This window comes from Cetorhinus maximus, chromosome 23 (genome assembly GCF_964194155.1).
Source record: "Cetorhinus maximus chromosome 23, sCetMax3.hap1.1, whole genome shotgun sequence".
Classification (NCBI taxonomy): domain Eukaryota; kingdom Metazoa; phylum Chordata; class Chondrichthyes; order Lamniformes; family Cetorhinidae; genus Cetorhinus; species Cetorhinus maximus.
The window spans coordinates 50,178,043-50,195,044 of NC_135901.1; the positions used below are offsets into that span (position 1 = coordinate 50,178,043).

The 17,002-nt window shown below is 44.0% G+C and overlaps 3 non-coding genes across 3 annotated transcripts; all 3 read left to right on the top strand.

Annotated features, from left to right (window-relative positions):
* Positions 1-749: 749 nt before the first annotated feature.
* trnae-uuc (transfer RNA glutamic acid (anticodon UUC)) lies at positions 750-821 on the top strand. Its single transcript has one exon. It is a non-coding gene; the product is annotated as a tRNA-Glu (tRNA).
* A 5,320-nt stretch (positions 822-6,141) lies between these two features.
* On the top strand, positions 6,142-6,215 carry trnan-guu (transfer RNA asparagine (anticodon GUU)). Its single transcript has one exon. It is a non-coding gene; the product is annotated as a tRNA-Asn (tRNA).
* An 8,597-nt stretch (positions 6,216-14,812) lies between these two features.
* trnat-ugu (transfer RNA threonine (anticodon UGU)) lies at positions 14,813-14,885 on the top strand. Its single transcript has one exon. It is a non-coding gene; the product is annotated as a tRNA-Thr (tRNA).
* Positions 14,886-17,002: the final 2,117 nt, after the last annotated feature.

Genomic DNA, 17,002 nt, shown 5'->3' on the forward strand with positions numbered 1-17,002 from the left:
AGGTTAGCATGCAGGTGCAGCAAGTCATTAAGAAGGCAAATGGAATTTTGGCCTGTTTTGCTCGTGGTTGGAGCTTAAAAATCTGGAAGTCCTGTTACAGCTGTGCAGGGTGTTCGTAAGGCCGCATCTGGAGTACTGTGTGCAATTTTGGCCCCCGTATTTAAGAAAGGATATACTGGCATTGGAGGCAGTTCAAAATAGATTCAGCAGGCTCATTTTTGGGATGAAGAACAACGAAACAGGTTAAGCCTTTATTCATTAGAGTTTAGAAGAATGAGGGGTGATCTTATTGAAACCTACAAGATTCTGAGGAGGCTGGACAGGTTCATGTAGAGAAGGCGTTTCCATTAGTGGGGAATCTCGAACTAGGGAACAGAATTACAGAATAAGGGAGCACTCATTTAAAACTGAGATGCGAAGGAGTTTCGTCTCTCATAGGGTAGTAAATGTCAGGAATTCTCTACCCCAGAGAGTTGTAGAGGCTAGATCACTGAAAGTATTGAAAGAGGAGGTAGATAGATTTTTGAAATATTGGGGAGTTGAGGCCTATGAGGAGCTGGCACGAAAGAAGAGTTGAGGCCTGGGCAGATCATCCATGATCTTATTGAAAGGCTTGAGGGGCCTTTCCTGCTCCTTCTTCTCATGTTCTTATGTTCGTTTGAAACGTGTCTCTGGTGAAAGGGGTCGGAAATAAAAATAAAAGGCACAGGTAACATAGATAAGTCAGGTTGTAAAACTTCCCTGTAGCTTCCCTGGTGGTCTATTGGTTAGGATTCGGCGCTTTCACCGCCGCGTCCCGGGTTCGATTCCCGGTCAGGGAATGTTAATTTGTTGACCTCGTGCAAACTATGAAAATGAGTTTGGATAGTTTCATTAGACAAATGCAGGTCACCTTTGTCGGAATCAGTGGCGTGGGAGCTTGAAATTTACATCAGAGTTGGAAATGTCATCCGGTCACACCCGGTAAAGAACAAACACAGAGGTGAAGATAGGGAATGAGAGAAGGGCTGTGATCGGCTGCAAAGCGCTGACAATAGAGAGGATGGTGCACGGCAAAATATAGCGGTAAGAGCGAAGATTTTACTGTTTACGTCGACACAAATATCTCCCAGATCTGGTCCCAAATCTCGTGTTAAAAGAGGAGAAAACTCCTCGCTTAATCTTCCACTTTTTAGCTGCACCTCCTTCCAAACATTGCAAACTGCTCCTGCATCTTCCATCCTGATATTTTTCTCTGTAACATTTTGATATGAAACTGCACAACTAATGTGAATAAAGTGTGTGATGGGAAAAATGTGTTCACCCCCTCGGGAACTGAACCACATTGACACACACGGAGGAACATACACAGACATATACACCGAGAGTGACAGAGGGCAAGGGTTAGTCTCTAAGGAGAGACAAACACCCAGAAAGCAAGTATGTCACCAACCTGGCTCGGTTTTTGTTCCCCTACGACAAGTTTTGTGAACGTTTTCGTGAATGAACGGAAATAGGAAAACCCCCTTGGACGATTTAGTGCTTGGATGGATTTGATTGAATCTAACCGAGAATTAACTCAGTAGACACAGAGTGAAAACCAGGAATAATGAGCAGCGGGAAACCCCAATGGATTTGAACTCCATCTCCTTAACCACTCGGCCACGGCAACTGGCCCTATGAACAGGTTAATGTTGTTGGTATATAAGATGGCTGCAGCAGAGAGGCGGGCTTTCGGCCCATCTTCTCCGTGCTGGCTGTCTGGAAGAAAACTCAACTACTTCCACTGCCGTGCATTCTCACAAAAGCAATTAATATTTGTATTGCCTCTCCTCCTTCCAGTTAAAATTAAACCCAATACACGCCCGCATTCACTTTGAGCTGGCACTTTGTCATCAGAGGAGAGCATTCAAAGTTACCCACAGCTGAACCACCTATAACTTTGGCAACGGATCCCCAAATATGGACCTGAATCCAGCGCCTGAGGCCGTTCGGCCAGGCTACCTCTCTCAACCTACTGTTTTCCGTCGCCTTGATGGTGTTTCCACTGAACACTAAACATTAAAAACATCGAAAAAGGAACAGGAATTAGCCATCAGCCCCCTCGAGCCTCCGCTACCACTTAAGAAGTTCATGTCAGATCCCCAAACTCAGCACCAATTTCCCATCTGATCCCGATAGCCCTTCATTCACTTAAAGTCCAAACATTTATCCATCTCAGCCTCCAATATACTCATCGACTGAGGATCCACAGAGCTCCAGGCTACAGAATTCCAAAGATTCACAAGCCTTTGGGTGAAGAAATGTCTCCTCACCTCAGTCCTAAATGGCTGACACATTATCCGGAGAATGTGAGTCCAGTTCTAGACGCTCCAGACAGGGGAAAACAGCCTCTCAGCATGTTCACTGTCACTCAGGAATCAACCCAGTGAATCTTGGTTGCACACAGACAGCGAGTGAATGGAGGGAACAAAGAGCACAAAAGTGAACAGAGATCGAGACACAGGCAGAGAGACTGAGAGAGTGAAAGAGAGCGAGGCAGATATACAGGGACAAAAAGAGGCAGACAGAGGGAGAGAGAGTGGTAGACACTGAAAAGAACAGATACACTTCACCATTCCACATGATTGTTAACTTAGATTGACAGACAGAAAGAGAGAAATAAAGACTTACATTTAAACAGACCCTTTCACCAACCCAGGACAACGGGAAGCCCTTTAGAGTCAATGAAATCTTTTTGAAATGTAGTCACTGTTGTAATCTAAAAGCAGAGAGAGTTTGACAAAAATGCTGATTCAGTAGATGAGAAAATTCGATCTTAAGAAATCCATCTCAATGTAGAATCTTTCTTTCAATCTCCTAAACATTTCATGGTTTGTTTGATGCAGATTCAGCAGATGTAAATCTGCAGGTGAGTGAATAAATTTCACCTCGAATCCCTGACGAAACAGGGACAAAGCATCCCGTTTCTAACAGGTCCTCTCTCAGCCTTCTCTTTTCTAGAGAAAAGAGCTTCAGGCTGTTCAGCCTTTCCTGGTGATTATAACCTATCCGTTCCTGGAACATATGTGAATCAACTTTTATATTCCTGTTCCTTCCGACACCCGACAGCAGTAGAAACAGTTCCTAATGTCCGAGTGATTTCAGTTTGGACTATCTGTATTTAAAAATTCATTCTCTCGATGTGTCCATTGCCTTAGCCACTCAACCACAAGGACTCGGTGTCTGTCTGTTTAAATGTTGCTCAGTGACAATTTCGTTCATCCTCCACTTTGTACCTAACCGACCCTCAGAAGCTGAAAAGTCTTCATTCAAAAAAAAGAAAGAAACTCCTCTTGTATATTTTAAAACTGCTCTTTTTATTCTCTGTACCACCTTAATATGAAGCCACACAACTAACGTGAATAATGTTTGGATGGTGAAATGGGGAACTGAACCGCATTGAAACACACACAGGAATATACACTGAGACTGACAGAGGACAAGGGTTTGTCTCTAAGGCGAGGCAAACATCCAGAAAGCAAGGCTTTGTTTTTGTCCCATTTCTAGCTGTAACTTTTCTGAACGCTTGCAGATGAATGGAAATTAGAGAACGCTGGGGGTTTTGGATGTTTTTTATTCAACTTAGTCGAAATTTAATTGTGCAGGTACACTGTAAATTTCAGGAATGATAAGAAGAGTAGTTGTCAGGATTCCAGCCCACCTGTGGAGACCCCAATAGATTCAAAACCTGTTGCCTTAGCAAGACAGTCGCGAATCCAAGCCCCAGATTTGCTTGAATGTAGTTTGTATAAAATCATAGACGGCTACATCAGACGGTCATTCAGCATATTGTTCACATGCCGACTCTCTGGAAGAGCAACTCACCAACTGCAATTCAACACCCCGCCTTTTTCCGACAGCAACTCATATTTATATTGTCTCTCCTCATTCCCCCGATCAAAGTAAAACACCGCACACTCCGCTGGGTTTAATGTGAGTTGGGATCTGTTGGTTCAAATGGGACAGCTGCATATTCTAAAAGGAAGATAACTTGAACGTTTGGCGACGGTGGGATTCGAATGGAATCTATGTTTCTATAGAGACTGGAGCCTTAATCCAGCGGCTTAGACCACTCAGCCACGCCAACAGTTTCTAAAGGGCTAGTCATAATTTACTTCACTGGTCTTGCCAACGAAAAGAACAGAAGCAAAGGAGTAGGGCGGGGTGGGGGGGGGGGGGGTGGGGGGGTGGGGGGTGGTCATTGGGAAACTCGAACCAGTTCCGCCAGTGAATCAGATCATCCTGCACTTTGTAACAAACAGAAATCATCTCCACTGCTAACTTCTTTTTTCAATGTTTCATTATTTCGATGTTTCAAATGATGTTTATTTTTTTCCTTTGTGACTCTGCGTGTTTACTCAATGAAATGTTGGTAATAGGTAATGAGATTGTATATATTGACTGAGAAAAATGAGGAGATGTTTGGTCAGGGTAAATATTTTTTGATAATTCGATTTGACATCAACGATTTCAAAAAATTTGAAAACTGTCAAAGGTTTCAGAATCCAACTCTTCATGTCATTGGGTCAGGAAAACTTTGTTAACTTTCAGACATTGTGCATAGACACAGCAGAGGGCCCTGCATCTCTTTCAATATTGTTTTTTCTTAACGCAGAGTTTTCAAAATGGAATTGGACAATGACTTGAAAGGGAGAAAAAGATCAGGGTTATGGAAAGAGACAAATAAATTGAGATTAACTAGAAAGCTCGTTAAACAAAACTAACATAGATTGATTGTCCGAAAGACCTCTTGTAGAGCTGTGCCATTTGATGATGATAATGTTGATCAGTCTGTCTCCAGCATTCCTAAAGAGAACAGCCAAATTCCATTTCTTCAAATCAAATATCCAATGTGCTGCTGCATGACGTCACCGCTTAACATTTTAGTGAAGCCAATTGAGCCTTTGTGCTGTTTTCTGTTTCTGTGGTGCAGTGATTTTCATGCTTGCCTAACACATGAAACGTTCTCCGGTTTAAAACTGGGCAGAGCCATAATCATAATTTGTGGGTTCACGTTGAAGCCACGTGGCCTGGTCAGTGTTTATCCCTCAACCAAGAGCACATGATCTGCTCATTGTGACGTGCCTGCTTTTGGCTGTTTCCTGAGCGGTGATTGGCTGCCGTGTTCCCTGCATGACAACAATGACTCCACTTCAATAAAAGCAAAACTGCGGAAATCTGTAAAGGAAAACAGAAAATACAGGAAAAACTCAGCAGGCCTGACAGCATCTTTTGAGAGAGAAACCTGCTGAGTTTTCCAACATTGTCTGTTTTTATTTCTTAATTGGCTGGAAAGTGGTTTGAGACATCCACTGGTCTGGAATAGCGCTATTAAAATGCAAGTCTGTCCTTCTTTAATTATCTTAAATCCCATTCCTCTGGTTGCTGACCCCCGTCAGTGGAAACAGTTTCTCCCCATCTGCTCCATCAAACCCGTTGCCCCCACCCCCATCACTTTGAGCAGCTCCGTGAAATCTCCGTTTAACCTACTTTGCTCCATAGAGGACAATCCCGGTCTCCATAAACTCTCCACAAAACTGAATTTCCTCATCTCTGGACATGATGCAATGCGGAGGATTGAGACGAGATTTTGGAATATATTGTCAGTTGGCAGGTCGGAAAATGGAGAAAGAACCAAAACAGAACTCTCAGTCTCCAGCTTTGTGAATCTTCAGATATTCTTTGGGAACCGGAATCAGAGGAGAATGAAGGGTGAACTGTCCGACTGACCAGAGACAGTCAAGGCACCTTTCCCTTCTTTAAGACGTTGGAACATTGACCCCATGTTATCAGTGAAATTAGCTGATCTGAGACATTGAAAGGATTCTCGTTACTGCACCTCAGGAATTCAAACTTAATATCGGCTTTGGGACAATCAGAATACTTGGTAACAGACAAGACAGAGAAAGACTCGAAGGAAGACGGCACCGGTTGTAGGAGAGCTGGTTCCCGGTGACAGGGATGTGTTTGCAGTGGGTGGGATCAGACTGTTTCCATGTATCCACAATGAATGTCCCACCCTTTATTTTGGAAGAGTAAAACTGATAGAGAATAATTGTCATTCCTGGAGCAGCAATCTGAAACTTTAACTTGATGACACCATTATAAGCAGTTGCATCGGTCTCTGTGGCGCAATTGGTCAGCGCGTTCGGCTGTTAACCGAAAGGTTGGTGGTTCGAGACCACCCAGGGACGAAACTTCCCCTTTTTTTCAGCATTAATTGTCACTCAGTTCCCGGTTGTCATTGACTACTGGAGCTGAATGTCAAGACCCTGGAAAAGTTGCCGGCTCCACTATTATCCAGTGAGCTCCCAGGTAAGCAGCTTTTTTTCGAATATTCATTTCAAATATAATGAGAAAACATTTAGACCTACCATGTACCGATATCCAACACACTGGAAATTTATGAAGTTATTGGATTCAAACAAACCCATCAATTGTTCTTTCTTCCTCAGCTGCACAGTGAGTGAGACAGGGAAAAGCAGAAAAGCAGCAATATTCCGGCCCCGCACTCTCCAATCACCCGCTGCCAGCAGAAAGCGGCGACTGCAGCTTCAATCAGCGGGTTACTGCCCATCCCTGAGACGCAAGATACCCCAACCAGGGCCAAACCTCACAACACACCGAGCACAGGCTCAGGAAAACTCAGGTAGATTATATCACGGTCACAAAACCTCGGAGCAGCATTTACAAAATACCCGAGTGAGTGAGTCACAAATAAAAGTCACACCAACTTTCTAAATCTTTTCACTGTCAAATTCCTTCATTTTATTCAAAAGCTGACTGATATGAATCTGAAACTGAGCACCATGGGATTTGAGTTACCGAGTGACTTGTTTTACAATGATTGTCCTTCAGATTTGCAATTCAATTTGTGCTGGATATTGAAGCGAATCTGTTTTCAAAATGAGGACACAAGCAGTTAAATGTTGAATCCAGAAACAGATCCAGAGGAAAATGGATCATAATGTTTGGAAGGAGTTGCAGCTGAGAAGCGGAAGCTATGAATTATGTTATTGATGATTGAGTGCAAAGCACTGGGGCCTTGGTCAATCGTCGTGTCCCAGTGGTGAAAACGATGCTTTTAAAATCCACTGGGGTTTCCCCAGGAAAGTTCCAATCTTACCGACTGTGCTTCTTATTATTGTTGATTTCAACCTGGTGTCCACAGAACTCTCGGATCAATGGAAGAAAAAATATCCAAACATTCTCCTGATTTTTGGACTCTAAGGGAATGAAGGGCGATCGGGATCGGGTGGGAATTTGGTGTTGAGGCTGGAGATCCGCCATGATCTTATAAAGTGACGGAGGAGGCTTGTGGGGCCTTATGACGTATTGTTGCTGCTTTGATTCTGTTCTATTTGAGTAGCAATGCTAGGAAAGGCGATGAGCAGTAATAATTTAGCTCGGTTTCAAATACCACTTCCACTGCTGCTGAAATTGTCCTTTTGGTCGAAAAAGTGGCAGCTCACAGTTAAAGCAGGTGTGTGTGGTGTTTCACTTTAACAGAAATACTGAGAGACAATAAAATATAAATGGCTGTGGAGAAAAGGCGGGGTTGTTGAATTAGCTGTGAAACTTGTGCAGGACAGATATTCGCCTCCAGCTCTTTCTGCCCATCCAGGTCAATTAGCTGCTTGATGCAAACACAGTCAGATGGTGTGAACGTAAAACAGAACGTGATCGGTTTACAGATAGCAGCGGACAGAGACACCAGGATCTTCCTGATTCGCCCGAGTACTGATTACAGGAATGTGCACAGTGCCGATTATCCACAATCTCACTTCCCTTCCAGTCTTGTCTACGTTGTTCAGCTTTGAAAATGCTCATATTTTCACATTGGATTTCAATGTGAAGAAAGCAGAGTTGTGAAAAGCTTATATAGTTCAGCAGATGTACTGCAAGAAGTTACATAACAGGCAGGCGATAACAATGCTCTTTGGACGCGGTGAGCTCCAGTGAAGGATTGACACCATTAATGTGTCGCTCAATTAGTCTTGTGACAAATCTCGTGCTGGAAATGACAATAAATCTCGCTGAATTTGCTCTGTGCTTTGATTTCAAACAAGCCGAATACAAGGTAAGAAAGTACATCTCGCTCGAGTGGGTTATAAAATGGAAGAATGACTCGTGCTGTTGGGAAACATAAAATTATAGAAAGTTGCAGCACAGAAAGAGGCCGTTCGGCCTGGCGTGCAGCTGTCAATGTGCAGTAATGATTGGTTGATCCATCAGGAGTGATATTTATGTCAGTGCAAACAGTAGGCAGCAAAATTTGACCTTTTCCCACACATATTTTTTCTGGCGCCACCAGCTCTGTGGTCAGTGCTTTGCACCCAGCCCTTCTCTTGTCCTCTTTTCATTCCCTCACTCCGCTTCTGTCTTTGTTCTCGACTTGTCCAAATATGACATTTCCAACTCTGCGGCGAAAGTTCAACTATCACCCCACTGGTTCTGGTGGAGCTGTTAAATTTTTTCAATCCATAAGTAATTAATACTCATTTTAACAAGATAACAAATTTACATTCCCTGATCGGGAATCGAACCCGGGCTGCTACTGAGAAAGTGCTGAATCCTGACCACTAGACCATCAGGGAAGCTGTCATCTCAATTTCCGTGCTCCTCTCCCCCACTCTAACCTGTATCTCTCTGAACTTGCTGCACTCCGTTCTCTCAGGTCCAACCCTGACATTGTCATCAAACCCGCTGACAATGGTAGTGCTGTTGTTGTCTGGCGCACTGACCTCTACTTCGCAGAGGCTGAGCGTCAACTCGCAGACACTTCCTCCTACCTGCCCCTGGACCATGACCCCACCACAGAACATCAAGCCATTGTTTCCAGGACTGTTACTGACCTCATCTCCTCTGGAGATCTTCCTTCCACAGCTTCCAATTTCATAGTCTCCCAGCCTCGGATGGCCCGCTTCTACCTCCTACCCAAAATCAACAAACAGAACTGTCCCGGCAGACCGATCGTGTCAGCCTGTTCCTGCCCCACGGAACTCATTTCTTGCTATCTTGACTCCCTTCTCTCTCCCCTTGTCCAGTCCCTTCCCACCTACATCCGTGATTCCTCTGACACACCGACATCTTATCAACAATTTACAGTTCCCTGGCCCCAACTGCCTCTTCTTCACCATGGACGTCCAATCCCTCTACACCTCCATCCCCCACCGGGATGGTCTGAGGGCCCTTAGCTTCTTCCTCGAACAGAGGCCAGAAAAATGCCCATCCACCACTACTCCCCTCCGTCTGGCTGAACTTGTTCTCTCACTGAACAATTTCTCCTTAAACTCCTCTCACTTCCTCCAAATAAAAGGTGTGGCTATGGGTACCCGCATGGGCCCCAGTTATGCCTGTCTCTTTATGGGGTATGTGGAACATTCCTTGTTCCAGTCCTACTCCGGCCCCCTCCCACAACTCTTTCTCCGGTACATCGATGATCACTTCGGTGCTGCTTCACGCTCTCGTCGGGACCTGGAAAAATGTATTAATTTTGCTTCCAATTTCCACCCCTCCATAATTTTCACATGGTTCATTGCTGACAATGCCCTTCCCTTCCTTGACCTGCCTGTCTCAATTTCTGGTGATAGACTGTCCACCAATATTCATTACAAGCCTACCGAATCCCACGGCTACCTTGACTACAACTCCTCACACCCCGCTTCCTGTAAGGACTCCATCCCATTCTCTCAGTTCCTTCTCCTCCGTTGCATCTGTTCTGATGATGCCAATTTCAAAAACAGTTCCTCTGACATGTCTTCCTTCTTCCTTAATCGAGGTTTTCCACCCACAGTGGTTGACAGGGCCCTCAACCGTGTCCAGCCCATCTCCCGTGCATCTGCCCCCACACCTTCCTCTCCCTCCCAGAACCATGATAGGGTCCGCCTTGTCCTCACTTATCACCTCACCAGCCTCTGCATTCAAAGGATCATCCTCCGCCATTTCCACCAACTCCAGAATGATGCCACCACCAAACACATCTTCCCTTCACCCCTACCCCCGGCAGCATTCCGCAGGTATCGTTCCCTCCGGGACACCTTGGTCCTCTCCTCCATCACCCCCTACACCTCAAACCCTCCCACGGCACCTTCCCATGCAACCGCAGAAGGAGCAACACCTGCCGCTTTACTTCCCTCCTCCTCACCGTCCAAGGATCCAAATACTCCTTTCAAGTGAAGTAGCATTTCACTTGCACTTCCCTCAATTTAGTCTACTGCATTCGTTGCTCCCAATGCAGTTTCCTCTACATTGGAGAGACCAAACGCAGACTGGGTGACCACTTTGGGGAACACCTTCGGTCTGTCTGCAAGCATGATCCAGGCCTCCCTATCGCTTGCCATTTCAACATACCACCCTGCCCTCATGTCTGCATGTCCGTCTTTGGCCTGCTGCAATGTTCCAATGAAGCTCAACGCAAACTGAAGGAACAGCACCTCATCTTCCTGTTAGGCACTTTACAGCATTCCAGACTGAATATTGAGTTCAACAACTTTAGATCATGAACTCTCTCCTCTATCCCCACCCCCTTTCCGATCCCCCTTTTTTACCAACAATTTATGTATTTTTTTCTTTTCCCACCTATTTCCATTATTTTTAAATGAATTTCCATCCATTGTTTTAGCTCTACCTTTTAGCCTATTTCGATCCCTTCCCCCCACCCCACCCCCATTAGGGCTATCTGTACCTTGCTCGTCCTGATTTCTACACTTAATGTCACCTATTAGCACATTTCTTAGCTAATATCACCACCGTCAACATCTCTTTGTCCTTTTGTCTATGACATCTTTTGGCAATCTCCACCTATCACTGGCCCTCTAGCCAGCTCTACCTGTCTCCCCCCAACCCCCCCACCCCCCCCGCCCCCCACCCACCCCCCCACACCCCCCCACACCCCGCCCCCCACCCACTCCCTCCCCCGCCATAAAACAGCTTATATTTCAGCTCTCTTCTTTTTTTCCTTAGTTCTGTTGAAGAGTCATACGGACTCGAAACATTAACTGTATTCCTTTCCGCAGATGCTGTCAGACCTGCTGAGTTTTTCCAGATATTTTTTTTTCTGTTTTTGTTAGGGAAGCTGTCAAGTTGCTTTCAGTTTGGTTTATCGACGTTGCTTTTATCCATTTTTCCATTTTAGATGGAACCAATTCTTCAGTCAATGACGACAACGGTTTCTGTGAGCTGGAACATGAAATTGACAGTGAGATGAAATAGCCCCACAAGCTGCTCAATTTCCTAAACCCATCACTGCGGCTCCTGTGAAACTGACAAGGGAACACACGGCAGATATTCATCACTGAAAGTAACTGAGACACATCAAATTCTAAACTCTTTCATGTCTCATCTCTTTCTGCTTCTGTCCCTGCCTCGCCTCCAGCTCCTTCTACCTGTCCAGCTCCCAGGTTAATTAGCTGCTTGATGCAGGTACAGTAAGTTCATGACATGGAAAGCAGGGACTGGGAATGTGGGACCCACGGATTTTAGAAATAGTGAGTTTGCAGGTGACATGGAAAAGATAAACTAGAATCTCATCTTCCTGATTCTCCCAGATACGGATTACAGGAATGTGCACAGTGCCGATTATCCACAGTCGCAGACTCCTCCCAGTCTTGTGCACGTTGTTAAGCTTTGAACCCACTCGCAAGAGTGGATTATAAAATGGCAGAATCAGTGTGAAAGAAGTAACCGTGATGTTAGGAAATATCAAATTGTAGAAAGTTATGGTAAAGAAAGAGGCAATTCGGCCCTGTGTGCTGCTTTCAAAGAACTTTAAAGAAGGGTCATACGGAAATACATTAACTTTGTTTCTCTTTCCAGACATGCTGAATTTTTCCAGCATTTTCTTTTTTTATTTAAATCCACAGTATTTTGTTTTTATCTCTGGATTTCCAGACCATGACAATGCCACTACGCCACCTCCTGAATGCCAACAAATTAATAATAAAATACGAATGTGTTTGGATAGGTTTTTTCCTATTTAAATGATAAATCCTCAGGCAGCAGGATTCGAACTCATGTGTTCATTTTTAACAACAAATGTAAATTATTGAACATTCACTCACACTTAAATGAGCAAGTTTGGATCATGCTCTTACCCGGTTTCAAACCGTTGCTCTGCCACATGTGAAATGACCGTGACCCCCATTGCCCTGCACAAACCCTGCGCTGTAAAGATCCCAATGGAGCTGTCTGGAATGTTAAACGGTGACGTCATGCAGCAGCACTTTGGGTCTTTGTTTTGAAGAAATGGAATTCGGCTGTTCTCATTAGGAATGCTGGAGACAGACTGATCAACAATGTCATCATCAAATTGCACAGCTCAGTAAGAGGCCCTAAGATGGAAGCAAAATACTGTAGATACTGGAAATCTGAAATAAAAACAGAAAGTGCTGGGAAAAACTCATCAGGTCTGGCAACATCTGTGGAGAGAGAAGCTGAGTTAACGTTCTGAGTCCGTATGTCTCTTCTTCAGATTCAGGCCGACTCGAAGCATTAACTCTGCTTCTCTCTCCACAGGTGTTGTCAGACCTGTTGAGTTTTTCCAGCATTTTCTGTTTTTACTACAACGTGAAGCCTTTCACCCCATCGTATCTGTGCCAGCTATTTTTAACGAGCTAACCAAGTGGTCTCAAATTCCTTCTCTCTTTCCTTAAACCTGAGTTTTCCCCCTTTCAATCATTGTCCATTTCTCACTTGAAGAAGGAGTTTCTGCAGAATCCATGCACAGTTTGCCTTAGTTAACAAAGTTTCCCTGACACAATGACATGAAGAGTTGGACTAGGATTCCTCAGACAGTTTTCGATACAAACATTATTTATTTATACAATTGATTTCATATCGAATTACAAAAGAACTTTATCCTGATCAAGCAGGTCATCATTATTTCTGAGCTGATATCTACAATCTATTTCCATTTTCTCTCCAAACTGGAGAGCTGGATTCAGGTTCCAGTCTCTGGAGGAGTGGTTCCAAAACCCACTGCTCCCAAATTTTCAGTTGCTTCCCACTTTTGGGCACGTTAGGAATTCACTTTGGGTGAGCAAGAGACAACTCCAGTTTAATACGGGGAGTGGGGCGGGTTGTGGTCCTTTATCTTGACAGGGTGAACGAGGAGAGACAATGTCGATAGAAACTGGTGTGGAGGAAAGGCGGGTGTGTGGAATTGGTTTAGTTGCTCTTCCTGAGAGCCAGCACAGACACGACGGGCCGAAAGACTTACTTTATAGCCGTCTCTGATTTGATATGAACATGTTTTCCCTAAGGAAGTGCTGTTCGTCGCTGGCGAGTGTTGAGGGCGATGTTCCTGACATCCATCGGGGTTTCCCCAATGTTGGTTTGCTGACTGCAGTTCTCGTTGTTCCCTATTTTAACCAGGTGCCAACAGGATTAGTTATCGGGTAAATAGAATCAAACAGAAACTCCCGTGCTTTCCTATTTCCATTCATCTGCAAGGATTTGTTTAATCCAGAGATGGAAATGGAGCAAAACTGAACCAGTTTGGTGACATCCTTTCTTTCTGAGTATTTGCCTCTCCTTCGACGTTTGTCACTCTAGGTGTATATGTGTGTGTGTGTTTCGCTGTGTGTGTCAATGTAGTTCAGTTCCTCATTTTTACCATCCACACTTTATTCACCTTAGTTGTGTGGCTTCATATTAAAATCATAGTGGGAAAATAAAAACAGGTTCAAAAGATTTAAAAGGGATTTTCTTTCTGTATTTCTGAGTGGAGACTGTTCAGCTGCTGAGTTGTCCATATGCTACAAAGTGGAGAATGATTGAAATTTTCACTGAGCAACATTTAAACAGACACCTAGTCCTTGTGGTCGAGTGGTTAAGGCAATGGACACTTCGCGAGAATGAATTTGTAAATACAAATAGTCCAAACTGATATCCATCAGACATTAGGAAATGTATTTCTTCTCGAAGCTGTTCCACGTGTGCCATTTGCAGCTCTGATGTGAAATTTCAACTCTCACTCCATTGGTTCGGTCGAAGTGGTTGTGCGTTTCGGTTTTCAATCAATAAGTAAATCAGGCCTGTTTTAACAGTTTATGCCAGATCAATAAACCTTCATTGCCTGGCCGGGAATCGTTTCCACGGCGAAAGGGCCGAATCCTCACCTCTAAATTAAGAGGAAAGTTATCTATAATCCTTGCAACGTGCTTTATCTACGCCGCATTTGCCCTTTTTCAGATACTTTCTCCAGAGATAAGTTTCTGCTACAGAATTTTATCATAAATGACATCTTCGGGCAATGACAGCCACTGTTTTTAAGTGGTGAGCTGCAGTGAAGGGTTGGCACCAATAAAGTGTCGTTCAACTGGTCTGGTTCCAAACCCTGTGCTGGAATTAAAGAAAAACTTTGAGTTTGCTCAGTGTCTTGACTTCAAAAGCGAGGATGTAAGAAAGTACGTTCCCATAGAATGTAATAAAATGTCGGAATGACTGGGAAATGATGCTGGGAGACATAAAATTATAGACAGTTACAGCAAACAAAGAGGCCATTCGGCCTGGCGCGCTGCTTTCAAAGAGCAGTTGCGATTGATTGGTCAGGAGTGATATTTGTGTCAGTGTAAACATGCGGCAGTAAAATCATTACCACATTACCACGGCAGACTTTCATCACTGAAAGCAACTGACACACATCAAATTCTGCCGCTTTCATGTCTCATCTTTTAATTCTCTGTTCTCCATCTCAGACATTTCCAGGTCTATCAAATATCATCCATGCAGAACTTTGCCCTGTTCCTCGTTCCACGAGGGGACTTACTGTGAACAGGACATAGCAAGTGGCTCCATAGCTCAGTGGTTAGAGTACTGGTCTTGTGAACCAGTGGTCGTGAGTTCAATTCTCACTGGGGCCTGTAGCTGAAATTTGGTGGCAAGGTAGCCTTTGAGGAGAGCACCTTAAAAGTATATTGAAAGGTCATGTGAGTGGGCAGCAAGATGGCAGATGGAATATCATGTCGGCAGGTGCGAATATGTTCACTTGGTTGTAAAAGTTCAAACAGTAAAATGTGAGAAAGTGAATGTACTGATGTTCAAGAGACCTGGGTGTCCTTGGACAAGCAATGTCGAAAGTTCGCATGTAGGGGCAGCAAGAAATTAAGAAGCTCAATGGCCTTTATTACAAGGGGATTGGAGAGCAAGAATGAAGAAGGGTTTTGGTGAGACGGCATCGAGAATGCCGTGTGCTGTTTTCATCTCCATATTTATAAAAGGATATACTGTCAGTGGAGACGGTACAGAGAAGGTTCACTAAATTGGTCACTGGAATGAGCTAGTTGTCCAATGACGAGAGGCTGAATAAATTGGGCTTCTATTCTCTGGAGTTTAGAAGAATGAAAGGCAATCTCATTGAAACCTACAAAATTCTGAGGGGTCTTGATAGGGCGGACACAGAGATTGTTTCCGCTGGTCAGGGAGTCTAAAACACTGCGGCACTGTCTCAGGGTAAAGGGTCGATAATTTCGGGCTGAGATGAGGAGAAATTACTTCATCCAAGGGGTTATGAATCTTTCAATTCTCTACCCAGAGGTGTTGTGGATGCTCCATTATTGAATACATTTAAGGCTGGGATGGACAAGTTTTTGCTCTCTTGGGGAACTAACGGATATGGGGAATGGGCAGGATAATGGAGTTGAAGCCCAAGATCAGCCATGATTGAATTGAATGATGGAGAAGGTTCGATGGGCCGTGTGATCTACTCTTGCTCAAATTTCTTGTGATCATGTGTATGATAAAGACAGTAATTCATGTTATAATAAAAACAGAAAGTGCTGGAAGTTCTCAGCAAGCCTGACAGCAAATGTGAAGGGAGAAGCAGAGTTAAGGTTTCAAGTTTAATATGACTCTTTTCCAAACCATCAGTTGGGTGCTAGTTACGACATTTTGCACAACACTGAGACAGGGAATGGAACCCAGGCGGTGAAAGCATCGAATCTGAACCATTAGGGTGTTTCTATAGCATACCTTTGAACGAAATTAGCTTCCAACTGAAGGTTTAATGGTTTAAGACCACCGAGGGTCAAGTAGACTCCCTCTCTTCCTGCTTCTACTTATAGTACCTACATAATTCTGCTTTGTGTCCTTTGGCTGCTAGGAAATCTTGTCCAAAGTTTTCCAGTTCTGCTGTTATTCAGTTAGTTTCCACACAAATAGATTTATGAATATTCATTTCAAATAAAGAGAGAAAATCTAACAACATGTGCATAACATCCATCCTATTAGAAAGATTGGGTTCAAAGCAACGAATAGAAATTGATTCTCTGATTGCATATACCGAACTGGAACACACCATCACACCGAGTGAATCCTCTGTCTGTTCAAATGTTGCTCAGTCAACATTTCAATCTTCCTCCACTGTGTCGCATATGGACTCTGAATCAAAAAACAGTCTCCACTTAAATAAACACAGAAAGCGTCAATCTCCTCTTGCAACTTTTATAGCTGTTGTTATTCTCTATACCATTTACCATGAAGATATATAATACAAGTGAATAAAGTTTTGCGATGGTAAAAATGTGTTCATCTCTCGGGGAACTGAACCACATTGACACACACACATGAACACACATAGACAGAAACACCGCGAGTGACAGAGGGCTAGGTTTTGTCTCTGAGGAGAGGCAAACTCTCAGAAAGCAAGGATGTCACCAATTTAACTCAGCTTTGTTACATTTCTGACTGCAGATTCTGTGAATGATTATGGATGAACAGGAAAGAAGGAACACAGAAGTGAAACAGGAAAAACAGACGGGAGTGTTCGGAAGGTTCTGACTCCAGTTAGCCAATAATTAATCCTGGAGGTTCCAAAAGGACAGAACACTGAGCAGTGCAACCGGCAGGACGCGAATGTGCGGGGGCAGATCCCAGTGGAGTTCCAATCCATCGCCTTAATCACTCAGCCATGACTGGAGACCGGACTCTGGTGTAAATGTTGTTCATGTAAAACCATGGAATGGTTACAGCAGAGACTGAG